The sequence below is a fragment of the Lissotriton helveticus genome, chromosome 1_1 (assembly GCF_964261635.1).
Source record: "Lissotriton helveticus chromosome 1_1, aLisHel1.1, whole genome shotgun sequence".
Lineage (NCBI taxonomy): Eukaryota > Metazoa > Chordata > Amphibia > Caudata > Salamandridae > Lissotriton > Lissotriton helveticus.
The window spans coordinates 1565221709-1565248036 of NC_136057.1; positions in this window are offsets into that span (position 1 = coordinate 1565221709).

Consider the following 26328-nt stretch of genomic DNA (forward strand, 5'->3'; position numbering starts at 1 on the left):
CTCCGTCCATCTGGTCTTCAGCATGGTGGCCACCCGAACTTGGGCCCACGCCTAACCCCTCGGAGCAAGTGAAAAACCTGGGAGTTCGACTGGACGTCAACCTGTCCTTTGAACACCACATTAGAGGGGTAGCCGGCAAATGTTATGGCATTTTAAAAAGTCTGCGAAAAAACCTGGACTTACTCCCCGCTACTGGTAGGAAAACGCGAATTCACACCCTTGTCACTCCCCACTTGGACTACGGGAACTCGTTGTACATCGGATTGAGCAAAAAAGGACTGCACCGACTGCAATGTGTGCAGAACGCGGCCGCCAGGCTGGCGTTGAACCTTTCTCGAAGGTCTTCTGGGAGTCGTGCCTTAGCCACCCTGCACTGGCTTCCTGTCCGTGAACGTATTGTGTTCAAAACAATGTGCATGGCTCAGCGCATTGCTCAGGGAAAGGGACCTATCTATCTTCAGAAGTTGCTGACCGTGTACCATCCTAAGCGGCTTCTGAGATCCCTAGGGAGTTCCAGGTGCCGCGTATTTACAGAGCACGGATGGGTGGTCGCTCCTTCAGATACCTGGCCAGTAAACAGTGGAATGCTCTTCCGATTGAGCTTCGTATGGAACCATCGGAGACAAGGTTCCGTCAGAAACTGAAGACCCACCTTTTTCCTAAATAGTTCAGGATTCTATCTGCCATCGAGGCCTTCTGAGCTTTATACCTGACAGTCAATGGAGCTTGCTTGGCTTCTGTCTTCCACAGCGCGGGGACACACTGTTTCCTAGTGTAACCAGGCGCTTTATACATTTTTTTATTATTATTATTATTACTTCTTTGCTGGAGCAGGGAGACTCGGTCCACCAGAGAAGTAATCAGACTACTCCGCTGATCCAATTTTAGTGCTAAAATTGATAGAGTTTTGGATTCAACAGGTGTCACCAACTTTATTTGCCATCCATTTCCAATTGGATCAACATGATTATTGTCAGTGTGTGACTGGGATGAAATTTGCCGCTCAGCATCTCCTGGAGTTTGAAGGGCACCAAGTCGATTATGGCCCAGAGTACTCGGGGCAATAATGACCTCGGGAGACAGTGGGCAAGGAATTTTAGTGGACAGTAACATAGGTCCTTCTTCCCCAGCCTTACGCTTAGGTTTAGGTAATAAAGGGGTTACAGCATCAGCAGAAGCTGTTGTTATACACTGATTATCAGATGCAGAAGAGCTTGTGTGTGTACTAAGGGCTACTTCCTGCAATATTTTGGCTCTAGTATTTTTAAACATGTCCGGGACCCTCAAGACACCACCCTTCCCATTTTCAGAGCCTACTGCGTTTAGTAGGGATTCAACTTCTTCAAATAATAAGTAAATAACCACCAGTGTACCAGTATTAGAGCACAGATCAGCCGTTTTCCTTTTATGGCCTGGTTTCCGGAATTTCTTGGCACTGGTTTCAACTCTGAGTGGATCACCCACTTTCCTTTTACCCATAATTGGGGTTGAATCAGTCAGCATGCACAACAGCACGAAGCAAGAAGTAAAAATAAGAAGTGTTGGACTTACTCATCCTTAATGTCTGCCACTTCCTTCCAAGATGGAATACTCCCAGCCTGTACTGATGAAATATGTGGTCCCAAGCAGCTAGTAAGTTCTGGGTACCAGTTGTTAGAAGGAGAGCCCGGTCCTGCCACCTCCGGTCACTAACTGGCAAGGACAGGCCCGCCCTTGGCCCGGGCACGGCCCACGCTTGTCCTGCGCAGCGGGATGTCTCCATCTGTTTTGGCAACTCTGGGCCCAGAAGGGCGTGTCAGTGGTAGGGGAGCCAGGGAGAAGGAGTCCGCTGTGGCTCCCATGGCTGGCTCTCACCCCCGGTAGCTGCAAATGCGTCCTGTCCAGCGGGATGTCTCCGTCTGTTTTGAGCACCTCCGGGTACAGAATGGCATGTCAGAGGTAGGTGGTGCCTGCGAGATGGAGTCCACTGTGGCTCCTGTGGCTGGCTCTCACTCCTGGTAGTACAATAGGAGTATTGGGGGAGGGGAAGGATGTAAGGCCTTTGGATAGAGCAAGTTTATCCCATATTTCCAAAACGGTTTTTGTGGGTATGACCATGTACGCACTACGCTGACGGGCTCCTCGTGGAAGCCAAGCGAGGTCCCACAGGGGCCTGCATGCCACAGACCTGTCAATATGGAATCAGGTTTTCTCACTTTCCCGCAGCTCTAATCCCTGGTAGCTGCAAATGGGTCCTGTCCAGCGGGGTGTCTCCGTCTGTTTTGAGCACCTCCGGGTACAGAATGGCATGTCAGAGGTAGGGGGAGCCTAGGAGTTGGAGTCAGCTGTGGCTCCTGTGGCTAGCTCTCCCCTCCGGTAGCAGCAAATGTGTCCCTCACAGCGGGATGTCTCTGTCTCTTTTGAGCGCCTCCGGGCACAGAATGGCATGTCAGAGGTAGATGGTGCCTGGGATATGGAGTCCACTGTGGCTCCTGTGGCTGGCTCTCACTCCTGGTAGTACAATAGGAGTATTGGGGGAGGGGAAAGATGTAAGGCCTTTGGATAGAGCAAGTTTATCCCATATTTCCAAAACGTTTTTTGTGAGTATGGCCATGTACGCACTACGCTGACGGGCTCCTCGTGGAAGTCACACGAGGTCCCACAGGGGCCTGCATGCCATAGACCTGTCAATATGGAATCAGGTTTTCTCACTTTCCCGCACCACCCATTCTGAGATATAGTGTAGATGCGAAGCCCAGTAATTTTCCAACAGATTAGGACAGGACAGCCCTCCCCTATCCTGTAGTAACATAAGCAATTTATTGGAGAAGTGCCGTTTAAGGTCCAGTATTTTGCACGGTTAATTTTTAGACCTGAAGCAACCTCAAATGATTGTAATAATGTGTGTAGTGCCGGCAGTGAGGTACGCGGTTTCGATAAAGTAAGAAGGAGGTTATCCACACAGAAAGCTATTTTGTGTTCCACTCCTCCATGAGTAATGCCACTGATATCTTTTGAGTGGCGGATCATTATGGCAAGGGGTCTAACTACAAGTGCGAAGAGTAAAGGGGACATAGGGCACCCCTTTCTAGTGCCCCTATAAATATGTATATGACTCGTGAGTTGGCCATTAACCCCGACCTGAGTTTGGAGGGGAAGTATATGGCGCCATGATCCTGGAAATCATCAGGGGTCTGAGCCCTATTTTCTGTAGGACAGTCCGTAAGAAGTCGCAGTCCACTCAGTCAAATGTTTTTTCAGCATTGAGCGACAGCAGACAGTCAGGTATGTTCCAATGATGTGCTGTAGTGTGGGCTGGGCCCTGTTGCACACATTGTTAAGTTAGCATAGACTAATTAGAAGTTTAAGCGCCATTTTACATTTTTGCTGCTTTTGCACATAACACTGCATTTAATTGTTGTTGTAAGTTAGGCTGCGTGAAATGCTTTACATGAGAAGGGCTTGTTTTCAGTATCCCTAGATTTACATTGTGACTCTAGTCTGCACACTGAGTTGATGTCCTAGCCATAACATATAAGTAGCTGTAAGCTAACCTGATTCTGTCGCCTTTATTATTACACTGTAAGCATGATTTCAGACTCTTGGAAGAAGCCCATTTTTCCAGAGTGACAGAAAGCTTTTGCAGATCCTGATGTGATTTACACCTGCTGATCTTGGAGGTATGGGGTCCCCCGAAAGAGTCTAAGAGACCTTCTATATTTTATAAAACATAGTTCCTAGCTAGGGAGGGTGATTCACGAGGCGCTATAGGACCTATTTTCACCATCATTGTAATATGATTTCTCCTTTTGTGTTTTATGGAATTGTAACAATGCTGATCATATTATTTCTAATCATATGTCTGCTTATGTTAACAAAAATACTACATATTAGAGCACATCGTTAAAATGAATATTTGAACCTTACCCGTGTCTCTTTTTTACTCCTGTTGTGGAGTGGTATGAGAGTGTAATGAAAGAGTGTTCTTGCTTCAAACCATTTCGGAGTATAACCTAAGTTGCATGTTCTGGGTTGTCTAATCATAGGTTCCTTTGCTATAGGATGAAGAGCTAATATGACACTGATGCTAGCTGGTTAGGGTTTCTGGGTACTGAGGTGAGTTTTCTGGTACACCACAATTCACTGAGGTCCTGGGTCTCTGTGCACGGTTCTGTTTAGGAGCAGAATCCCTGCGACAGTACCTTCCCCACAAAATGTGCTATCCGCAGCACATTATCAGTGCCCTGTCGGTGTTGGATGAAGCCAACTTGGTCGGGCTCTATGAGCCCTGATATGTGTGGATCCAAACATTTGGCTAGGATTTTGGTGTAAAGTTTTAAGTCTGTGTTAAGGAGCGCAACTTGGCAAAATGAGGGGCACAATGTGGGGTCCTTACCCGGCTTAGGAAGAAATGCTATTTATTCCAGGGCCATAGAGGTGGATGGACCAGTAGCATCCATGAAGGAGTTAAAAAGACAAAGCATATGGTCTTGTATGTGTGGGAGAAAGGTGCGATAAAAATAAACCGGTAGACCATCCAGGCCAGGGGATTTGTAGAGGGGCAAATCTTTCAGTGCACATGTAAGTTAATTTAGTGTGAGTTGTTCCTCAAGGAGCTGTGCGTGTTGCCCATCTATCGGAGTTCACTGGCAGTCCTCCAGTATCACCTGTATTTGGTGTGGGCGAGGAGTCTCCTGCACATAGAGAGAGGTTGAGTAGTCATGGAAGGCTGCTAATTTAGCTTTTTCAGTGGTGACCCATGTGCCATCTACCAGTTTGAGGTTTGGAAAATGTGCCCTTGCTGCACTCGTCTGTAGACGGTGTGCTAATACTGTTCCCACTTTATCCCCCCATCATAATACTTCTGCTTCAATGGCATTAGGGCTCGCTCCGCATTGTTGGTTCTATGGGCACATAGTTGTCCTCAAAGCATATCCAAGCATCGTGTATGGATAGCTTAAGGGTGTTCCTGGTCTTGTTCTCATGCATCTTAATATCTTTAGTCAATTTGTCCTCAAACAGACAGGCTTCCTGGTTCCGCGCTATCGCAATAGAGGTTATTTGGCCACACATAGTTGTTTTAAAAGCATCCCATACCACTGGGAATGGGGTTTCTGGGAGATTGTTAGACAAGGAATATGCTGTGTTGGCATCCCTGATTTCGACTACATCTACCGGATCGTGCAGGACATGGGGAGGAAGTCTCCAACGGGGTGAATGTTATGTATGATGTGTATGGTTGTGCAACAATAGTTCTAAATGTGCCTGATCTGAAACTGATATATCAGACATAGGTGCAGATAGAACATTGCGCACTAGGGAATGAGAGACAAACAGATACTCGATGAGAGAATAAGAGCGGTGCACATGTGAGTAGTATGAGTAATCATGTGTCAGGGGAATGATAGTGCCAGGCATCCAGTAGTCCCAGATCATTAAATGCTCTTTTTAAAGAGGCGGACTTACTCCCAGTCCCCTGAAAGGTGCTGACGCTCCGATCCAGCTCTGCATCCCATACCAAATTAAGGTTGCTCCCTAAGATAAGCTGATGATCATTTTGTGATAGATGTTCTTTTAGGAGGTCTCTAATTAAAAGATCCTGTACTTGATTGGGTCATAAATATTATAAAGAGTGAGGGTATGCACTCCAATTTGAGCCACAAGCTTAAGAAATCTACCCTCCTTGCTCCTCACTGCTTGCACAACACCTTGATGGATACCTGCTGTACAGAGAATAGCCACCCCAGCTGTTTTCGTAGGCGCAGATGCCCAAAACTGGAGGGGATATTTGGGATGAGCCATGCAGTACATCTCTTTCCACAGGAGATGCGCCTCATGCAGTAAGATAATGTCCGGATTCTGTTGCAACAAATAGCGCCAAATCTGGCGGCGCTTATTGGGGGCACTGAGGCCCTTCACATTAAGGGAAAGAATCTTCAAACAGGGAACGGTATTCATGGCTAATACCTAGTATATCTATCTGCCCTGAAGCACTAAAGTGCAGAGATTGAGCCCAAACCCCACATCCACCCCCAAAGTACCACCCCTCAGTGATGACACCGCAGGAATGCACCCCAACACTCAGCAGAAAGTGAGTTGAAGTAGCCACACAGCTCACCAGCGAGAAGCAGGAAGTCAGCGCAGTCACAGTATGACATCCCTGCCTCCCTCGTGGGAAGAAAAAAGGTGGGAGAATCAAAAAGAGGCACAGAGCAAAACTTCAATAACCAACAAGGGCCAACAAGGCCAACAGATCCTATTCCAGTCCAAGAATGGGCAAGGGACGCTAGCACACACCATTCCGGAGATGTCACTGTCCTAGGAATAGGGTGTAGGGAGAGAGTCTCGTGAAACAAAACACAGTCGCCAGGTGAGAAGCACCAACCTCGCCGTCAAGCCTCAACCAAGGAAAGGAGCAATCAGTTACTACTTAGGAGGTCTTTCTGCCGTCCCAGCGGGGAGCGCCAAGAAAGAAGCACAGTCAAATCATCCAGCATGACAGTTCCATCAATCCAATGGCGCTTGCGAAAGGGTGGGCGATTTCTCACCGTTCATGGAGTGGAGATGTTGGATTATGTCCTGCTTGGCCCGGGAGGAGGACTGGCCCCCATGTGTAGGCATTTGTTGCTGTCTGAGCGCTCTAGTCCACTGCGGCCATGCCGGTTCTCTATATGGCGGCGACAAGCGTGAAGGGCTGGTTGACGCAGAGGGGGCCGGGAGCTGCAGCAGCCGCTTATCTTCTTGAAGGGAGCGTAGCACCCGGTGTTTAGTCTACCAGGTGAAAATTAGACCGAAGTGGTGACCTCACTGGTGTTGGATACCCATCTCACGAAGCTTGTCAGTGACAGGTTTAAAGTATCCATGGTGCCAGAGCGTGGTAGGTGCAAGGTCCTGGAAGAGCTTTATAGTAAATCCCTTGTTAGGCACTTATGACTTGTTTCATGCTGCCTTTAAGATCGCCTCGTTCTCCGTAAAGAAATGGACCCTGGTTAGTATATCGGGGACTAGCTCAGAACGTCCGGGGGGCAGCCACTCGGTGGGCCCTATCTAGTACCAGTGGAGAGGCATCCTCATCCCCTCTAATCTCATAGAGGAGCTCTGCAACAAAGGTCAAGATGTCTGTGCCTTCTGCCCCTCTAAGGCGGAGATTGTTTTGCCTACTTCTGTTCTCTAAATCGTCTAGCTTTATTTGCAGCTCGATGTGTTGTTCTTCAAGGAGGGCTAGGCATTGCCAAATATGTTCCTGATCCTCAGTGCGAGCATCCACTGTTTTTTCAAGGTCATCCACCCTCTCCCCAATTTCTAAGTTCCTTGATGCACGTTTGGACTTCAGATTTAAGGGAGCCGATTTTTGATTTGATCTCTTGCAGGAACTGAGTCGTAAAGAATTGGGTTTTACTCCACAATGATGTGACAGGGTTATCTTTCAAGTTCACTTGTGGCATCTTTCCCTGTCTTGTTACGTGGCATGACCCTTCAGGCAAAAGTGCTCCCAGTGAAGAGCTGGATCAGGAGGACAGGATAGAAGACCAACTACACCCGAGAATGAGGTGCCAAGTCGCTCACAATTGGGGCAGGCAGCAGCACCAGGACAAGCGAAGAGTGCTCTCAGGCAGAGAGTGTACCTGTAGAGAGATGGGGGCTGATGCCACTGCTCCACCACGACTGTGGCCCTGCAAGTCTCTTTTTCACAGAGCGTGTGGTGAAAGTACAAGCTGAAAAGCAAGGGGTCCATCTCCTCCCAGGGCCTTGGCAGCCACTGCGCTTCCTCTAGCCTTCACTGACCTCGGTTAGTGCGATCAAAGAACCGGGGCAAAGCGTGAGGCAGGTTTTCTCCAAGTGGCCACGTTTGCGCCGTATCAACAAACTGCATCATGGGGCACTCCCCGGTACGCCGCTGCCACCCAGGCCTGGATGCTGTTCAAAAGGGTAGGCCCCAGTGCAATCCAGTCTGCCAGCACACCTCCAAAGAGTCCATTTTGGTGCAGTAAGCAAGTAAGCCACCTTTGTTATGATGCAGCACAGCAATTCCTCAGACCTGCAGAGGCACAGAATGGCAAACTTCAGCACCACACAGGGAAGCACTGCCCTGTCGCACCGTTAGAGGTATATGTGTGGCCTGGTGTTTGATCGATTTCGGGATCCATGCATCCCGAGGTCTCTGAGGTACAGATGACGGTGACCACAGGGGAAGGGCTGGGCCATGCTGTGCCTCCGATGGCCCGCTCCGTCCGGTACCTGCAGTTCTGGCGATGTGGGCCCTTCAGTGCCCCAGCAATGTGTATAGTGACCCGGGGGGGGCTGCGGCATGTAGTCACTTCGGCCACACAAGCCATCAAGATGGCGGCCTCAGTTCTTCCCTCAGCTGGGCACCGTGCCTGTCTGCCTCTGGGCATCAATCATGGGCAGCTGCACCTCTACCCACGGAGGCACCACCGCCACAGTCAATGCAGCGAGGCATCCGTTGGTTGGCCATCCGGGAGAGGTGCGCGCCCTCTCATTCCACAGCCTTCCATGATCAGCACGGCTAAGATGGCCACCATGAGCAGAGCTTCCAGGCCCCACAGCCATAGCAACAGCCCCGACCCCAGCAGCACCAAGGAGCTCGATCAGAAAGCTCCCAAGCCCCTCTGGTGACTTTCGTGTCATCTTGGGGAGCCCTTCAAAGTCCCAGTGCTGTGAGTCTGGCTGTAAACGGGAGTGGCACATCTCACTCCATGCACAGTGAGACCACGCCCCCTCTTCACTGATTTTTCCAGTACAATTACCACGCCTTTAATAAAACAAAATTGATTTGTGCAAACATAGCTATCCACCCACTTTTGAGACTTCATGATTTTTTTCCCATTCTATTTTTAAAAGGTGTGTCTCGTGTAGAATAATAACCTCACTGTTCACAATTTGTAAATATTCCACAATGTTCTGTCTCCTCTCCTTTACTCTAAGGCCATTCACATTCCAAGACATAAAGTTCACTGTGTTATTTGCCATGCCCTCTCTTTCCATCCACTATGTAATTTATCCTATTTTCCCTATCTTGTGGGTTAGGACCTTGTCTTTCCTTATATTTTACATATTGGACAAAGGTTTGTTTTTCCAGATATGCTCCCATACATTGTGAAAACATTACGCATATTTTAAGTGCATCCCCCTCTCCTCCCTTCCTTGGAGAACCCTCCCTGTTGCCGTTGGACAAACCTGGTTTGCCCTATTCGAGAGCCACACTCTCTAGGCATCCATATAGCTGTGCTTTTATCTATTTTCCCCGGACTCTTATCTATTTCTGTTGAGAATTAAACTGTTCTATGAGATCTACTACTTCTTTAGGCTCCCTAATATTATGCATTTTGTTCCTCCACTAATTTTTCAGTGAGGCTGGGAATCTCATCTGGACTGTTGCTTCCAGGGACCTAAGCTCCTGCATACACTTGCCAAGCTTCGATTATCTATCCTGTGAGACTCTTGATATGTCAGATCGAATTCCGAAATTACATTCTCCTTAAAATTAGCTGGGATTCCCTGTGCATCTTTTTTTAGTTTTCCTTTTTTAAAGGGGTCTCTATGAACTCTTTGAATGTCATATTCTAGTGTCCTATCATCCATCCCCGGGATGAACTCTTTCAAAAGATTGATCACCAAGATTTTTATATTCTGTCCTTTCATTCCCTCTGGTATGTTTAAAATGTTGAGATTATTTCATCTTGCATTGTTCTCTAATGACTCAATCTTGTCTCTTAGCTCCCTCTCGCTTGCTTTCAGGGTATGAATTTCTCTTTGACTATCCGTTATATCTTTCCTGAGTTTTTCTACTGTTGTTTCTACCACTTGAACAAGATCCATTAAAGAGTTTTCTTTTATTCATGGGCTTCACATGTTGCCTGAATTTCTTCCTGGTTTTGCTCTGATTTGGCAATGTTTGCTCTCATTTCCACAATTAGAGTTCCCATTAACTTCCCCATCTCAGACTGTGCGGTTTGATCTGGCATGCCGCCTGGCCCAATCTCAATGTTCTCGTTTTGAGGAGTACTCTGAATAATTGTTGTTTCTATCTCAGGGCCTTCCTTTGATCCCCTCCTGAAGATCACTTGAGGAGACAATATTTCTGCCTCTGGCTTGTCCATGGCTAATGCTTGAAATCTATCACTAGTAACCAACCCTTCACTCCTGGGGGTTTGGGCGTCTCCTTGCATATTTGTGGCTGTGCAAACCTTATTTCTACACTCCTCTTTTGATTACTCGAGTGCTGTGGAAATAGGGGCTTGTTTTTCTTGAATTTTGAAGAAGGAGCAAAGGGAAGGAGTCATTTTAGTTTTCCCTCCATGCTTGCTTTGCACAGATTAAGGGAGTGAAGAAATGGTTTCACCCCCAATTCTGATTTACCCTCTGCTTGTCCCCTGTCTTGCTGTTAGTAGGAATTGTAGGGATTATAACCAAATTCTTTCGTGTCATGCCAATACCTGTGTTTTCTATATCAAAGTGTCTGCTTCTTAGGCAGTAGCTAGTTCCATATCCTTGTGTCTATCCCTTATTTACATCCTCAGAGGGAAGGTGTTTTTGCCCCTTTCTCCATTTTGAAGCACTAGTGGAGCTTGCCTGTGTTAAGTGTTCTATGGGGTCTATAGGGGCAAGTTTACTTCTCTTACCCCTCCCCTTCCCGCTTACTGGAGTCATGCATGTTTTCTTTTTCTCCTTCTCTCCATCACTGCTAATGTGGTTCCCTGAAACTCTCGGAATGCTCTCCCAAAAGCTTGCTGGTAACCGGTATGTAATTTGAGCAGTGGCTCTCCGTCTCCAAAGCAGCTCTTCAGCAGCGTCCACCCACATGCTGACTCCTTATGCGCGCACATCCTCGGTCTGCTACCGGCACCAAAGTCTTGCCTCCAGCCGAACCATGGGGATCCTGCATCCACCCAAAGAATCTCCCTGCAACCGGGGTAAGTTTGCGCTCCCTTTGTTCTCACTATGCTGATTTTAGTAAATGGAGCTGCTTTGAGGGAAAATAACTCATGTTGATTTCATGTTGCTGCCCTGAGAGGATCAACACTCCCGACCTTACTCTTCAGCCAGCCACCATGTTCTCCATCAGCACCCTCTTAAGAGGTCCACCTTTCGGCAGCTCCAGCTCTGTGCGTATTTGTATCAGAGTAGCAGAGTGGCCAAATGGGGGGATGGAATTTTAGGAAAAGCACAGCAAGGAGGGAGACCTGTGGAGGAAAAAATTATTTTATACCAATAAATAAAAATATTATTCCCAATCGGCCTTAATGCAGGGAAACCAATAACAAAGAAAAGTCACTTACCTACACCCACACACACACACACACACACTCTCACATCAAAAGATGCTTATAGAATGAATATACTCAGAAACAAGGAACCTTGCTCTCAGATTCTGTAACAACAATGAATATATAGGCAATATGTCTTTAGCATGACCTTGCCTAGTACAAAAAAAATTATGTTTAGATAATATTCACAAAGTAAAGAAATAATTTTGTCAACATAGTAATGTAATACCTCTCCACCAGACCGTACCATACCCAGAGGATAACAAAAGTTTAAATTTGGACAGCCACTGTTCAATGAATTAACTTGAAGAATATCTCCTCTCGTGACTTATCTGATGAATCACCACACAATCGATGTGCACACACAATCTGAAACTAACAGTCTGGATGTTCTGATGAGCAACGGATTGCAAATTATGGAACATGATAAAAAGAGTGTGCATTCCAAAATGTTCCCAAATATCAAAAGTCCACTTCCAGGAAATTCTGCCCAACATACATGCCACGCTGCAGGTACATAACACCCGATTGCAGGTAGACGCGGGAAACTAATAAATGGATTCTCCTAACAATTCACAACACTAGAAGGCAGTACACAGGTCCGTCAATGGGGGAAGGAAGACTCAATAGCAGATGCTCTGTTGTTCTTCCTGAAAACCTGAATACTCGATCCTAAACAGCCTCTAAGTCTGTCAATAGCGGCGGCCATCTTTAAATGGTGTAAGGACGAGCAACTCCACCATTCTCTTCCATTCACCGTATGGACTTTTCCACATAATCGTTTCCCCTGAAGGTTATTATTAGACGCAGGATAGGGGCTAATATTGCCAATCATAACATTTATAATCATCCTACCTCAGGAGGAAGGTGTCTGTCAGGCAGCCCAAAGTAGTTCTATTTAAAAGAGAACTTAATTTAAGCTGCATGAAGTTTCACTTTAGGGCCACCTTAGAAATCAGAGAAGAAGCCTCCATTGGGTCCTTCGACAATCTTTTGTTCCCCATCATCCTCACGGTCTCCCTAATGATATTTAGCCAGGGAAGATCTCTAGACTCTGGACGACTAAGTAATTCCTCCACCCCTTGTCGATGGGAATGTAGCACTGGAGTAGCCCATACCATTCTCCAGTATAGAATTGGTCTAAGATCGGACAAATGTGAGACCAGTCTGAGGCTCACATCCATCCTGAGGAGGCGCAGTGGAGTTCTAACCAGGAGCTCTAGCAGCTGCCACAAAAATTGGTTCTCTAAGGTCATGAGGGCAGTGGCCCTTGTGTTTGTAAATCTGAATTACCAGCAAGGTAGGTCTAGAGTAGGAGCCCTGCTGAGCCATTGACAGCCCCCTTTGGGAAATTGACTTTTTGCAAGGTTATTCCCAAGTTTATTATCTTCCTCCTAATTTTCCTGACTTGTTTTTGCTGGCTTTAGGACTCTGGGAACTTTACCACTGCTAACCAGTGCTAAAGTGCATATGCTCTCTATCTAAATTGTATTGGTGATTGGTTTGTCCATGATTGGCATATTTGATTCAGTAGTAAGTCCCTTGTAAACTGTACTAGGTGTGCCTCGGGCCTGTAAATCAAATGCTACTAGTGGGCATGCAGCACTGATTGTGCCACCAAAATTAGTAGCCCTGCAAACATGTCTCAGACCTGCCACTGCAGTGTTTGTGCGAGCAGTTTTAAACTGCCATTTTGACTGGGAAAGTGCATCCAGTTGCCAGGCCCAAACCTTCCCTTTTACTATATGTAAGTCGACCTCTCACTCTCCACCGTCCCGCGCATCCGAAGAACAACCACCGGCGGGAGATCCTTCTCCCACCTCGCCGCCAAGACATGGAACGCGCTACCACTGAGCCTACGACAGACGCAAGACCTGCTGTCCTTCAGGAGCATACTAAAGACCTGGCTGTTCCATCAGTAGCGGCTCCCACCTCCCCCATAGCGCCTTGAGACCTTCGTGGGTATGTAGTGCGCTTAACAAATGACTGATTGATTGTTCCCTAATGTAGGCCAAAGGCAGCCCCATGGGCTGGGTGCACTGTATTAAAAAGGTAGTACATGTACTGGTGTGTTTTTTCTAGTCCTACTAGTAAAATACTGCTAGTTTAATTTTTCACTATTGCAAGTACTATCTTTTTTACAGGGTAACATGGGGATTGCCTTGAAATTCCTTAAGTGTAATTCCCGTTGACTCTCCATACTGTTTGTAAGCACTGAGAATGGATTTCCAGTATCAAATAAAATAATATCCCCTCCCCTCCTCAAATCTCTGCATTGGCTTCCAGTCCGTGAACGTGTCCAGTTTAAGCTTGCCTCCCTTACCTTTCAGGCTCGACTGGGCACGGCACCGGCTTTTATCTCATCTGAGATTATACCCTAGGTCCCTACCAGGGTACTACGTTCATCCACTAAATCCCTTCATACAGTCCCGCGGTTCAGGAGGAAAAAATGGGGAGGATCGAAATTTGCGACCCTTGCTCCACTTTTTTGGAACTCCCTACCGCCAGAACTCAGAGCCTCCACCCTCTATCCGCAATTCAGGAAACAGCTGAAAGCCCATCTGTTCACCAAAGTTTTTAATTAGCCTTCTATCGTTTAGCTCCCTTAGCCTAGTTCTCACCACTCCTACCCTGTTATTTGCCTGTTATAGCACCATGAAACCGCTGGTGACCGTGCACTAAATAAATAATTTTAAACTCAAATTTAAACTCAATATCTGAAGAAGATGTTCGCATATGAGGAGAGGTGTCTAAAACCTTTTGTTCTTTCCATATGAAAGAGGGGAAGGAGGTAGCAGCTTCATAGTATGAGTTATGTGAAGGCAGTATATTGATTGACATGAAGCAGGAACGTAGAGCAAAACCAAAAGTGAAATAAATTCCTGTCAGCGCACCCACCTCATTATTTAAGAAAATGTGTTGCGGCACTCAGCGAGACAAACCTGCATGAAGCAGAAAGCTTCATAAATCCATCTTCATTGAAAGAACTGCAGGAGTCCATGTTAAGCTGGTGTCAGCTGACTTTCCCCCACAGCAGCTACGCAGCTCAAAAAGGGGTGGCCTTCTTCTCACTGTGCTAATCCATGCCTCACGGCTATTACTTGAGAAGGACTCACCCCTCCCCCACCCAATAACCCATTATCTCACCATACTTGGCTAAGTTAAGTCGTGGGTATTGTGTTATTGTTCATTTTAAAAATTCCAGACTGGCTGGTGATTTACTAGCATAGTTTGGATCAGGTTTCTGTACATTTCTTTGGGCTGCCCTCATGCTATTTTTTGGGCCATAGGAAATCTTGCCTTTCTATCAGTGTCAGACAATTCAAATATCCAGTCCAAAACAGTTCTTTACTCATTAATTAAGTTTAATCTATTAGACTTCATGATCTTGTTTTCATTCATGTGTATCCTGTGCTTTTTTGGCTGTGTTTTAACTGAACAAAATTAACAATCAATTTGATTTTATTGTATCAGCAGAAAAGCCTTACAACCAGTTAAAATAAAATAAAATAATCGCTCACCACAATTTCAACATAGATATCTATTAAAATCATCATAATTCTACATTAACTCATATACTAACTGCTAAAACACTATGTGCCCAATTACGATGTTGGTCGGAGTTGCCTCCAACTGACACCATCGGGGTCTCAGGATCGACCGACCGACCAACCTCCAGGGGTATTCCTGACATTGCAATTACAATGCGACTGTAAACTGGCTGTTGCCAAGGTCTCATAGAGAAATGGGAGATTCTGTTAATCCCTGCACCACGTGGCAAGCACCTCAAGGTGCCTGCCACAACATGCAGGGACTAAGAGTTCCCCCTTGCCCCAAACTGGACGCCCCAGGGAGAAGGGGCCCCGGTAGGGGCCCCCAAAGCCATGTTCTGGCATGGAAAGCCTGTCGGAAACTGACATCGTAAACCCAATGGTGGAAATGCCGTCCTATAGGGATTATGTGCTGGTTCTGACTGACCGACAGGCTCCTTGAACCCATCGGAATACAGCCGGAATGACTGACCAGTTTCACTTTTTGAACATCTACATTGTAATTAGGCGGTTGGAAGTGAAACTGTAGATGTCAGTCGGTAAGCCTCTGACTTGCATCGAAATAGGCCCCTATGTTTATATCTTTAAAACGCGGAAGCAAAATAAAAGTGTTTGAGGAAAACCTCTAATTAATGTTTGAAGACCTAAGAAGGACAAAGACATAGAAAAATGCTTGCAGGGAGGACAAATATTTCACAGATTACAGTTTCAAAATTATGCAAGGGACCAGCCACTTCGAATGCCTTTACCGAGATTGATAAATTATGCAATTATTACTTAACTCAGATTACCATTCGCTGTCCAGGGCTGGACTGGCCTTAGAGGGCATTTGGCTTTTTCTCTAGAGGCTGGAAGTGCTGGGCCTGGTTTGCATCTGTCGGGTGGCTTTTTTGTTACTGGAGGCCGGTTTTGCAGTGCTGATGAAATATTGACCTTCAGTAACACTTGCACCCCTGCCCCCTCTCTCCTGGGGGGGAGTTGTTACCACAAAATTGTCAGGGCTGCTCTGGGTTCCCTGTCCAGACCTGGCCCAGAGCGCCACATGATAGAAAGCACTGATAAATATAAAGCACTTAAAAATAGTAAACAATAAGACAGGCCTAAAGTGCAGTGCATGCATTTAGGAATAAAACTGGATAGATATTATTTTTCAGATAGTCAACTATGAAAACTTATGTAAAGGTGCAACTTAAAATTCTTTCTATAATAGTGGAGTTGACTTCATTTACTAATTATCTCAATAGGCATTAGTATACACTAGCATATTTGGCTTTTACACTTGTAAGGTGACAAGAAACCAGAATTAGTAGATTGTACTTTTGTGGCTTCACTCATGTTACTAACGCTCATCCAAGGACATATTTATAGACCAAAACATATGGATTTAAGGCGCCTAAGTGGCGTAGGATTAAAGTAAAGTACATGCAATAAGGAAAAAACATGCTATTATTATCGTCAACTAGCCAGCTGTAAAATATTCTTGCAGAAATACAACTTTTCGCTCATTCTGGCACAGTCAGAGAGCTCTATTAACATCTATGAAGTGCGCATAGCTCTAAGTGCAATAAGTTGTATTATAACAGTCACCCAGTCTTTTGTAATAATTTGTACCATTATAGTACTGTTCACATAGGATCACATCTAGCTATGTAATTTTCCACTTCACTTATATCTCAAAGCTCGATCTCTGAGTTCTAAGGATTGGATATTTCAATCAGTTATTTAACAACCCGACAAGGCCCCCACAAATAGGCTGATACATATATCTCAAAGGTTGATCTCTGGTAGCTAAGCTTTAGATGTTTTAAACTGCTGTTTATTAGCCGAACTGGTCCCCAACAAATAGGCTGAGACATTATAAAATATGTGCTTCGTATCGACTCTATTGCATAATACCTTTCCTTCTGTCATACTATTAGCCCCATAAAGGTCAAAGAGAGGGTGAATCCACTTAGTTTGAATGGTGGAAGATTATGTACAACATTATAGCAAATGAGTTATGGTATCCTCCGCCCAACAGAACAACTATATAATGATTCCTCCTCTCTTAGCCTCTATGTTTTAACAAGGTATGACCGTATTGGGAAGATGCCTAATCTAAACAAAATATATGTCCGCCATCTTTGCTTAGGCTGAATTTTTTTCCAGGTAGTCTTTATACCCTGTCTCAGTCCTAAATTTAAGATATCTATCTCTTATGCTGCCGGGTCACATACTCCCTGCTTTGGTGTCCCTTAATAATGCAAAATACGCTCTTTGACTAGATTTGCAGTGTCTAGTCCCACCTGCCCTGGATCTTCACAGAAAGACCTTAGGCCCATATCCACTAACCATTTCCATATATGTACAGACCAGGAGAATATACTCTTTCTAATGCTCTTGCTCACTTCCTTTAGAACTTTTCAATAGTTCTTGGCCTTAGCATTCCTAATTAGCCCTATCCAATATAGGACTGGCTTGAATCTTGCTTGATCTGTTAAAGTGACAGTGTTCACCTCCACAAAGACAGGGATCATATGGGGGGTACCACGGTTTAGGCTCAGCAGTGATCTCATAAAATTATTCTTAGCCACCCGGAGCTTCTTTCATTTCTCATATCCCCATATCTCAACACCACATAAGGCATCCGCCACCGCCTTCTGTTTATAAATTTGCAGGATAATACTTAGATGCTGTGAACCTGCCTTGTGCCTCGGTTACATGGTTTCGCCAATGTAATCTGTTGTTCAATGGGATACCAAGATTGTCATAATGTATGACCACATCTATCAACCCATCGTTGACCATGACCTTTCCTTTAAATATTGACGAAGTTTGCATTGTCATTGCCTTGGTTTTACTAATATTAATGGACAGACCCTTGAAATTAGTTGTGTAAAAATCTCCCCTTGGAGAACCAATATGTCACACCATATATAATTCAATCCATCAATCACAAACAATCAGACAGCACACATACTCAATCAGATTAAATGTCTGTCATATCAATCAATCAATAAAAACCCTTTATTTGAACTTACACATGAGATCCTAAAAGTACATACAGTCACATTTTTATAAAAAATACATAAATATAAATTAACATAAATCCCGATAATTAAAAAGATACTCCAAGTCTATTTATCATAAAATCCATTTCATCTATATATATTATCTGGATACAATAAAATGTATAAAAGACAGTCACATTTCTTGTTATGAGCCCGCCTGCTTCCTCTTTTTCAAACATGTCTATAAAAATTATGCTACTGGAAAACATACAAAAGCGTTCTGCAAAGATTTGAGGAAAAACAATGCTACACGACAAAATTTGAAATTATAACGCTTACAAATCAGTACAATGAAGTTGTCTCTTTCCTGATGGGATCCTCACTCGGAACACTTTCTTCGCTTGATTCGCTGGATTCGCTGGAAATTGATACTCCAGTCTCATAGATCTCGGACTCAGATCCATCCGAGATTTCTGCTGGAGCATGCCCTTCCGTCGCTGGGTTTATATTAGAGCCTGAGTCCGTATTGGGACCCGACTTGCTTTCTTCCCTTATATCGGCCTGCTCTTGATACACTGTTGGGGTTGCTGTTTGGGGTGCAGCTTGAATTGAATTTTGCACATCTTGTTGATCCATCATGATTGGTACTGTTTCATTGGGAGAGCAAGACTGTAGTCTATCTTTGATTGCTGGACTAAATATATTTGAGATTCTTGGTTGGGAATCCATCGAATGACCAGTAATTTTAGCTGCAGCTTTTAAATTCTTAATTGTTTGTAATCTTTTTGCCTTTTTTTTCCCCACGAGATCAAGGTTCTCTCTGCTTACTGGTTCTTTTTCTGCCTCTTTTACTATCTCTTTTTCCTTTGTTTTCCTTTTCAACTTTTCGGTTTCCTTGTGGAGTTTCTGTTCGTTATCGATGGCTCTATCTCTCCCATCTGGTTTGTTAGCTCTTATGTTGCCTTCATTATAAATAATGAAGGCAACATAAGAGCTATATCCGTGTTCTCAAAGAAAAAGCCAATTGGAACTCCTTCGGGGGCTGGGGCTTTACCAATGCTACAAGCCTCTATCCCGTTCCTGACTTCATTAATTAAAAAAGAGAGATGGTTCCCAGAAGTAGTACACACAAGAGGTGTTGGGGAGTCAACTGGGGAAAAGATACTTTTAAAATGAGCCACCCACTCCTCCTCTCCTACGTTAACATCAAGTGCGGGAACTTTAGAAGTTTTAAAATGGGGGCCATTTATTATTGCCCAGAACTCCTTGAGCTTGCCTAAAGCCGAGGCCTGCTCTAATTTGGTCCAGGTTTCTCCCTCTAGTGCCTTCTCTCTATTTTTTCTTGCCATTTTATATTCCTTATGAAGCATGGCAATTTCGGAGGTGTTTCTTGGTTTACAGCCTAACGCTTTAGTAAGGGTTTTCCTTTTTTTTAACAAAGGGAGTCAAACCAGCCCTTATCCTTTTTAAATTTATCAGTATTTTTACTAGTAAGTGTCTTTCGTTTGCATTCTAAAAATGCTACGAAGGACGTTACCACAAATTGGGGGTATTATCAGAATCTAGACATTTAATAATATTATCAAAGGTATTCCTGATTATTTTGGGTATCACCTTTGTTTTATCAATTTTGAGCCACTTTAGTTGGTATCTATTTTGCCTGGCTAATATTGGCTGACCGATTTTCAGGGAGGTTTTCACAATCCTCTGTATAAGTTGAATCTCATAAAATAGAATTGTGTCGTCACTAAAACCAATAAATTGAATATTTACTTTGCTACACCTGATATTTAGGGGATTTTTGACCAATATGAAGTCTATGGTTGATTCCCGATGTTCCCGGTGAAATGTTAGAGGCAAAGTAACACTGGTAGTGGCAATGTTGTTAACCATTAGCATATTTATCGTTGAAATTAACATAAGCAGAGTATTTCCATAAGTATTATGCGAGAAGTGATGGACAGGCTTGCCCCTCATATCCTCCACACCGCAGACCCGATCTAAATTATGGTTGCAAGGATGAATGTTTAAGTCTCCCAACCAAATGATATTTAAGACTGTCTTTTGTTTGATAAAATTGGTCGCCTTATCAAAGGCATTGTTCACTTCCTCCAAGAATTTATGCATATTTAAACCAAAGTTGTTATTATAATAATTTATTAGGAGCCAGTGGTCTTGATTTGCCAGCTCTAAAATGAGAAGATGGAAGTATGGGGATGTTCCTTCTAACATCTTTACTTTTATTGCTAATGTGTTTGAAATCAAGGTTATTAAGCCCCCTGTGGATCTTCCTGAGGGGGACAGGATAGCTCTTCTCTGGTATGAGTGATAGACATTTAAGAAAATCTCTTCTGTGGTCCAGGTCTACTGTAGGCAGGAAATATCTTGATCCTGCCATAGTTTAAGGCATTGGACATCCCTGAGTTTATTTTAAATACCTGCAACGTTCATTGATACTATTCTTAGTACATCTAAATACCCCCTATTGTTCTTACTGGGGGTAGTAGTCGCTTCTCTGTCGCTGTTGTTCATAAAAACCGCCGTGGGCAGGGCATTAAAGCCTGTCCCCCCGCCTGATTTCAGGTATCAGTCGCACATTTCTAACCCTGAGAGGGGGCAAATCTGTTCTCTAAGGGAATTCCCTGGTTATCCATCTGGTTATATCTCTCTGGGCTTTCCTTTGTGTAGAGTGATGATTTCAAGACCAACGGTGAAAGGGGCCTGAAAAAGTAACCCAGAGATAGTGCAGTGATCTGTGTACCAACAGGAGGATTTCTTTGCAGTTGGATTAGCAGGAGTTTTGGGACACAGGGATTATTAAAATTAAACACAACACAATCGCTGTGTGCCACTTTCAGGGACACACCCAACCAACCTACCCTTATGGCAACAATGATTTGATTGGCTAGATGTGCCCCCCCACAGCCAGAGCCCGCTGCATAACAGTTCAGCCAATGAAGGGACTTATCCATTAGCTAGGTAGTTGTTTTGACTGGACCCTCCCTCAAAGATGGAACATTTCTCAATACTATCACTAGGGGCAGTGCTGCCGGGGTAAGATGGAGAGAGTGATGTTTGTTAGATGTTTGCCTCACACTATTAGTATATTGCCTAGAGTTTGCTACTTTATCGCCACACCCCCTTAAAGTTGTTTGGGGGTTAGTTGTTTAGCTGCAACAGAGGACATTCGCACCCTCCTGGACCAAGGCCCCTCCGCAGCCCTCATCGTCCTCGACCTGTCTGCAGCTTTCAACACTGTCTCTCACCACACTCTAGTCACCAGACTTCTCCAAGCCGACATACAAGGGAAAGCCCTGGACCCGATTGTTATTCACCGGAAGAAGCCAAAGGATCAGACTGCCACCCTTCCTCTCCACCCCCACAGACATTACCTGCGGAGTCCCTCAGGGGTCATTACTGAGCCATACACTCTTCAACGTCTACATGGCCCCCCTCACAGCATCATCCAACAACACGACCTCAACATTGTATCCTACGCCAACGACACCCCGCTCCTCCTCTCCCTCAACAGAGACCCCGCCGCCGCAAAACTAAACTTCCAGAAAGGAATGCAAGACGTTGCAGTACGGATGACCAACAGTTGCCTAAGGCTCAACGCTGAGAAGACAGAAGTCCTCGTTCTCAGAACTACCCCTTTAGCATGGGACAACACCTGGTGGACCACCGCTCTCGGAAGCCCACCTCCCCCCACAGACCACGCCAAAAACCTTGGCATCGTACGCAGCTCATCACTCACCATGAACCAACAGGTCAACGCCGTCACCTCCAGCTGCTTCAGCACCCTCTGCATCCTTCGAAAGACCTTCCAATGGATCCCACCGGAGTCAAGGAAGACAGTCACCCACACACTCATCACCAGCAGACTGTTTTATAGAAACACTCTCTACGCCGGCATCAAAAGTCCCTTCACTGTCAACTTCAGATAGACCGCAGCCAGACTCGTCCTCGACATCCCCCAGGACGAAGATATCAGCCAACACCTGCGGAGGCTACATTGGCTTCCCGTGGAGAAGACAATGACCTTCAAAATCCTCATCCACGCCTACAAATGCCTGCACAACAACGGAGACAAATACTTCAATGACAGAATAAACTTCCTCGTACCCAAAAGAAATCTCCGATCTGCCAACCTCACACTGGCTAACACCCCTTGCATCAACAGAGCCAGAGCAGGCGGAAGATCGTTCTCCCACATTGCAACCACAACCTGGAACGGGTTACCAGCGGACATCAGACTCGCCCCCTACCTGAACACCTTCAGGGAGAACCTCAAGCCTGGCTTGTTGGCTGATCGCATCGGCGCACCCCCACCCCCTCCTCCCAGTGCCATGAGACCCTCATGGGTGAGTAGCGCGCTTACAAATCCCTGATTGATTGCTTGGATGGCTAGTTCTAATAGTAGTTGGTAAAGAAAATACATTTTTCAGATCCCTTATACTTCCTTGATGTTCACCTTGTGGCAGATTAGTGTTTTGGGTGTTAGGAGTGGCTCCCTGGTTGAGGTTACCCAGGTTCTAAACTGCTGCTGCAATACACTGTCCCCACCTTCGTTGAGGACTTAACAGACCCTCCTGATAGTACTGCGAGCCTGTGAACCTGGTGAGGAACATGGCTATCCGTTTCCTCAATTGATAATAAAACCGAACACTGTATCTGAGCTGGCAACCCCTCTAACTCATTTGCCTGATTTTTATCTACCAGAGTATGATGCAATCTACAACCAGCCTCCACTGACGTCAGCCTCTCTTCAATTCTCGATAGTTTATACAGGAGAGGATTCAATAGCACAGAAACCATAGTCTCTATCCTCTTCATGAGGTCCTCCTCAACCAAGTGTGTGGGGGAAATCGCAGTGTCAGTAGACCTAACTGGTACAGGTTGTCCCACTTCCAGTTCATCTGTCCTGATACGTTTCCCAGCACATGTTCCTTTCGTGGGTTTTTGCTTTGGAGGTCCGCCCCCCTTCTTTTTTTGACTGGGGGTCCACTGTTGCTAAAATCTAACTGAGGTGGCGCTGTCTTGGCCCGAGTCACAATGTTACCGGTCGATATTCCACTTAGGGAGGAGTTAGGGGATGCAATGATAACCGGGTTAGGGACAGGGGGTTGCGTCCATACTGATGGTGCTCTGATTGTGTAATAAAAGAGTCCAAAGAAAGCCTTCACTCAGTTAACTCTATTTTGTGAGGTAGGACGATCTCCGCCCTCATAAGAAAGGCATCCAGAGTGCGTACAACACCACCCCCTGCTTGCTCTGTTTGTCCCTTCCGTTTACTCATGTTAAAGGCAGGAATATTATTCAGCACACCCCCACCAAAGTCAGAGAAGAGTAAAATGGATACGGAAAAGCACAATACCTTCAAAATGGGTCAAATATTAGGGAGTGGGACCAGCCCAGCCTCCTCCTGGCTCCAAAGGGTGTGGACGGGCCAGCCCTTGGCCCGTGCTTTGTCCGGGCACGGCCCGCGCGCATCCTGCACCGCGGGCCGTGCCCTTCTTTTATGACGCATCCTTGCACTAAGTTTGCTGGCAGTTGTGGTCCTCCTGGACCAACTTGGGGAGTATTGCAGGGGAAGAGCAGCTGGAGCTCAACAGTGACCGCGGCTTCAACCTGCCGCTGGCCGGCACCCTTCTCGTATGGTGCATCCATGTGCTAAGGTTGCTGGTTGTTGTGGTCCTCCTGGACCAACTTGCAGGAGTCTTGCGGTAGAAGAGCAGCTGGAGCCCAACAGTGACCGCGGCTATAACGCGCCGCGGGCCGCCGCCCTTCTCTTATGGCACGTTCTTGCGCTAAGGTTGCTGGTAGTTGTGCTCCTCCTGGACCAACTTGCGGGAGTCTTGCATGGGAAGAGCAGCTGGAGCCCAACAGTGACCGTGGCTGTCATCAAAACAAGTACCACCAAGGTGGATTTCTTTTTTTGTGCACTAAGTTTTAATGGCGTAACTTGAACACAATCTTCAAGATCATACCAATGTACCATGTATGTCATGTTGGCTATAACGCTATACAATAAAAGGATTATTGCATCCTACCGTTAAAAACCATCTGTGATTGTATTCTTTTTAAAAAAATAAAAATTTTAAACCATCTCCCTTAAAACCACCCCAATACGGCACGAAAAACCCACAAATCAACTAAAAAGTTTAAAAACACAAGGGGGAGAAGGAAACAAAACAATACACATGTATCCGTATAATTGCTGCTGAACCCTTAATCACATAAATCAACAATCAGGATGAAACAAAGATTTTTTCATCTATTGTCTCTCAATGTTAAACTGATTCTGCATATAACATACATGAACGCATTTCGATGGGGTTAAGAATTTATAGCCACCTTCTTCAGGGCAATATGGGTAAGGACATGTCTTTCTCAAAGATCAAATGATATAATATCAGATTGTGAGGTTAAAAAATCCTCAAACCAGCCTTCGTCTTATTTAAGAAATGCAGTGATTTTCAAAGATTCATTTAAACCAAGGAGGCTTAATCATTCAGTGGTAAAAACAATATCTGTTTGCGAGTATTTCAAGGGACAAAAAAGGGGGAGTGTTTATTGTCTGTCACAGTCAAGGATCACTATGGGACTGTCAGTCAGGGATATGTAATCTCTGCTTGTTTTGTTTTCTCTGTGTTTTTTGCTACCATGTACCCTTTTTTTGTAGTGTCCCTAAGTTTGTTTTTGGTACCCAAGTTTATTCAAGCGGCTGTCGTGCTGGTTCTTTTCTTACCTCGTCTTTACAACCACGTACAAATCAGCAGTTGGTCACACATTGATATTACAGTACTCCTCAAACCTAGACACAGTTTAGATTTCTCATTCTCTGTCCTGGTAATTACAACAGCGTCATCAGGAAAGAGTAGTCTAGGGACTTTGCTGCCTGCAATTAATGAAAGATCGAGGAGATCTCCAGAAAATATTTAACTACATCATTAAGAACAGGCTAAAGAGTAGTAGAAATAATATACACCCCTGCCTTACTCCCCTTTTCCGCATTCACCCATTTGCCCATAATGTAGTAGAGTAGCCCAACCACTCTAGTGCCTCCTGTAATTTAGGGCGACTGACCAAATCAAAAGCTAACTTTAGGTATATAAAGGTTAGATACAGCAATGTTTTTTTGAATAACCATATGCTTACAGCAGACTAGGTATATTCGAGATAACATGTTCAGCTGGGCCAACCTCTGACCTGAAACAAGCCTGCAAATCGGTCAATTGATTTCCAGAATCAAACTTGCTTTGTAGCTTGTTAATTAGAACCTTTCCCAATATTTTCCCCACTCCATCTAGGAATGAGCTAGAGCGGCAATTTGATGGACTCTCAAGGCAACCTATTTTATGAATTGGGAATTAGGATTGCTATGCACCATGACACAGGCATTCATCCACTTTTTATGACAGCATTGAAGACCCTAGTCAGGACCCAGGACCAGTAAATTGGATCCATCTGAAAATTGTCTTCCAATATTGCATTAGGGCCAGGCACCTTGTTTTTTTCATAGACAGTAGTGCTCTCTTCACTTCTGGTCTTTAAACATTTACTCGGGCAACCTCGCTTTTATCTTTAATTCTACCCCCGTATCCATTATCTAATACCTGCAGTTTGTCCTTCTGTTCCCTCTCTATACAGGTTGCTAAAAGCGCCTTTCCTTTCCTTTTGACCACTATGATGACTTCCCTTTCAAAATTGTTCACTGTTCTCTTTAGTTCCTTCCATAATAGCCATTGACCACTAGCTTTCTCAGTTTTTAGTAGATGCTAATAGGCTCACGGGTCTGGAAATACATTTCACTTTGGCAATCGAGCCCAATAAGAGCTTGGGAAGCTGGCTTTACTTCCTCATGGCATTCCTTGTGATACCAAACAAGCAGGGACTCATTACCCCCAGGTCCCTCCGTCCTCAACACCTTCATACTAAACAAGTGGAGATGACCATCTCCGACAGAAAAAAAACAACAAGAGGAATGCTGGGACACTAATACTGCCCCTCCCCCCAGGAGTACATAAGCAGTACTTACCCAGCAGACCTCCTGTTCTTTTTTTCTGTCTGTGGACAGAGTTGATGGTGTGCTGGTGCTGGTCCTGCTGGGCTTGAGTGGCGGTGCTTCTTTTCTCCCCCTGCCCTGATGCCTGGCTGTGTGGGCGTGGGGTTCCCTGGACTGCCTCCTGGCCTGCCGGGCTTGCTTGGAGTCGGTCTTTTTCTGGAGCCGGTGTTTGGATTGGAGTGTTCCCGGCTTGCTGTGTGCTGCCTGCACCTACCGGCCCTTTGTGGCTGGTGCTGGAGTTCCCGGTTGCTTCCGGGTCGTGGGCTCGGCTTCCCGAGCCTGGCCGGGGAGCCGTGCCTTGCTGGATGGGCTCCTGATGGTCTTCTGCTCGGCGGTGCTGTGGGGGCCTTGTTCCTGGGGTTGGCCCCCACTCCTGGTGAGTCCCGATTTCGGGATCCCTTTTTTCTACTGCCTGGTGCTCTTGTCCCGTTTTCTTTCTGTTTCAGGGGCCC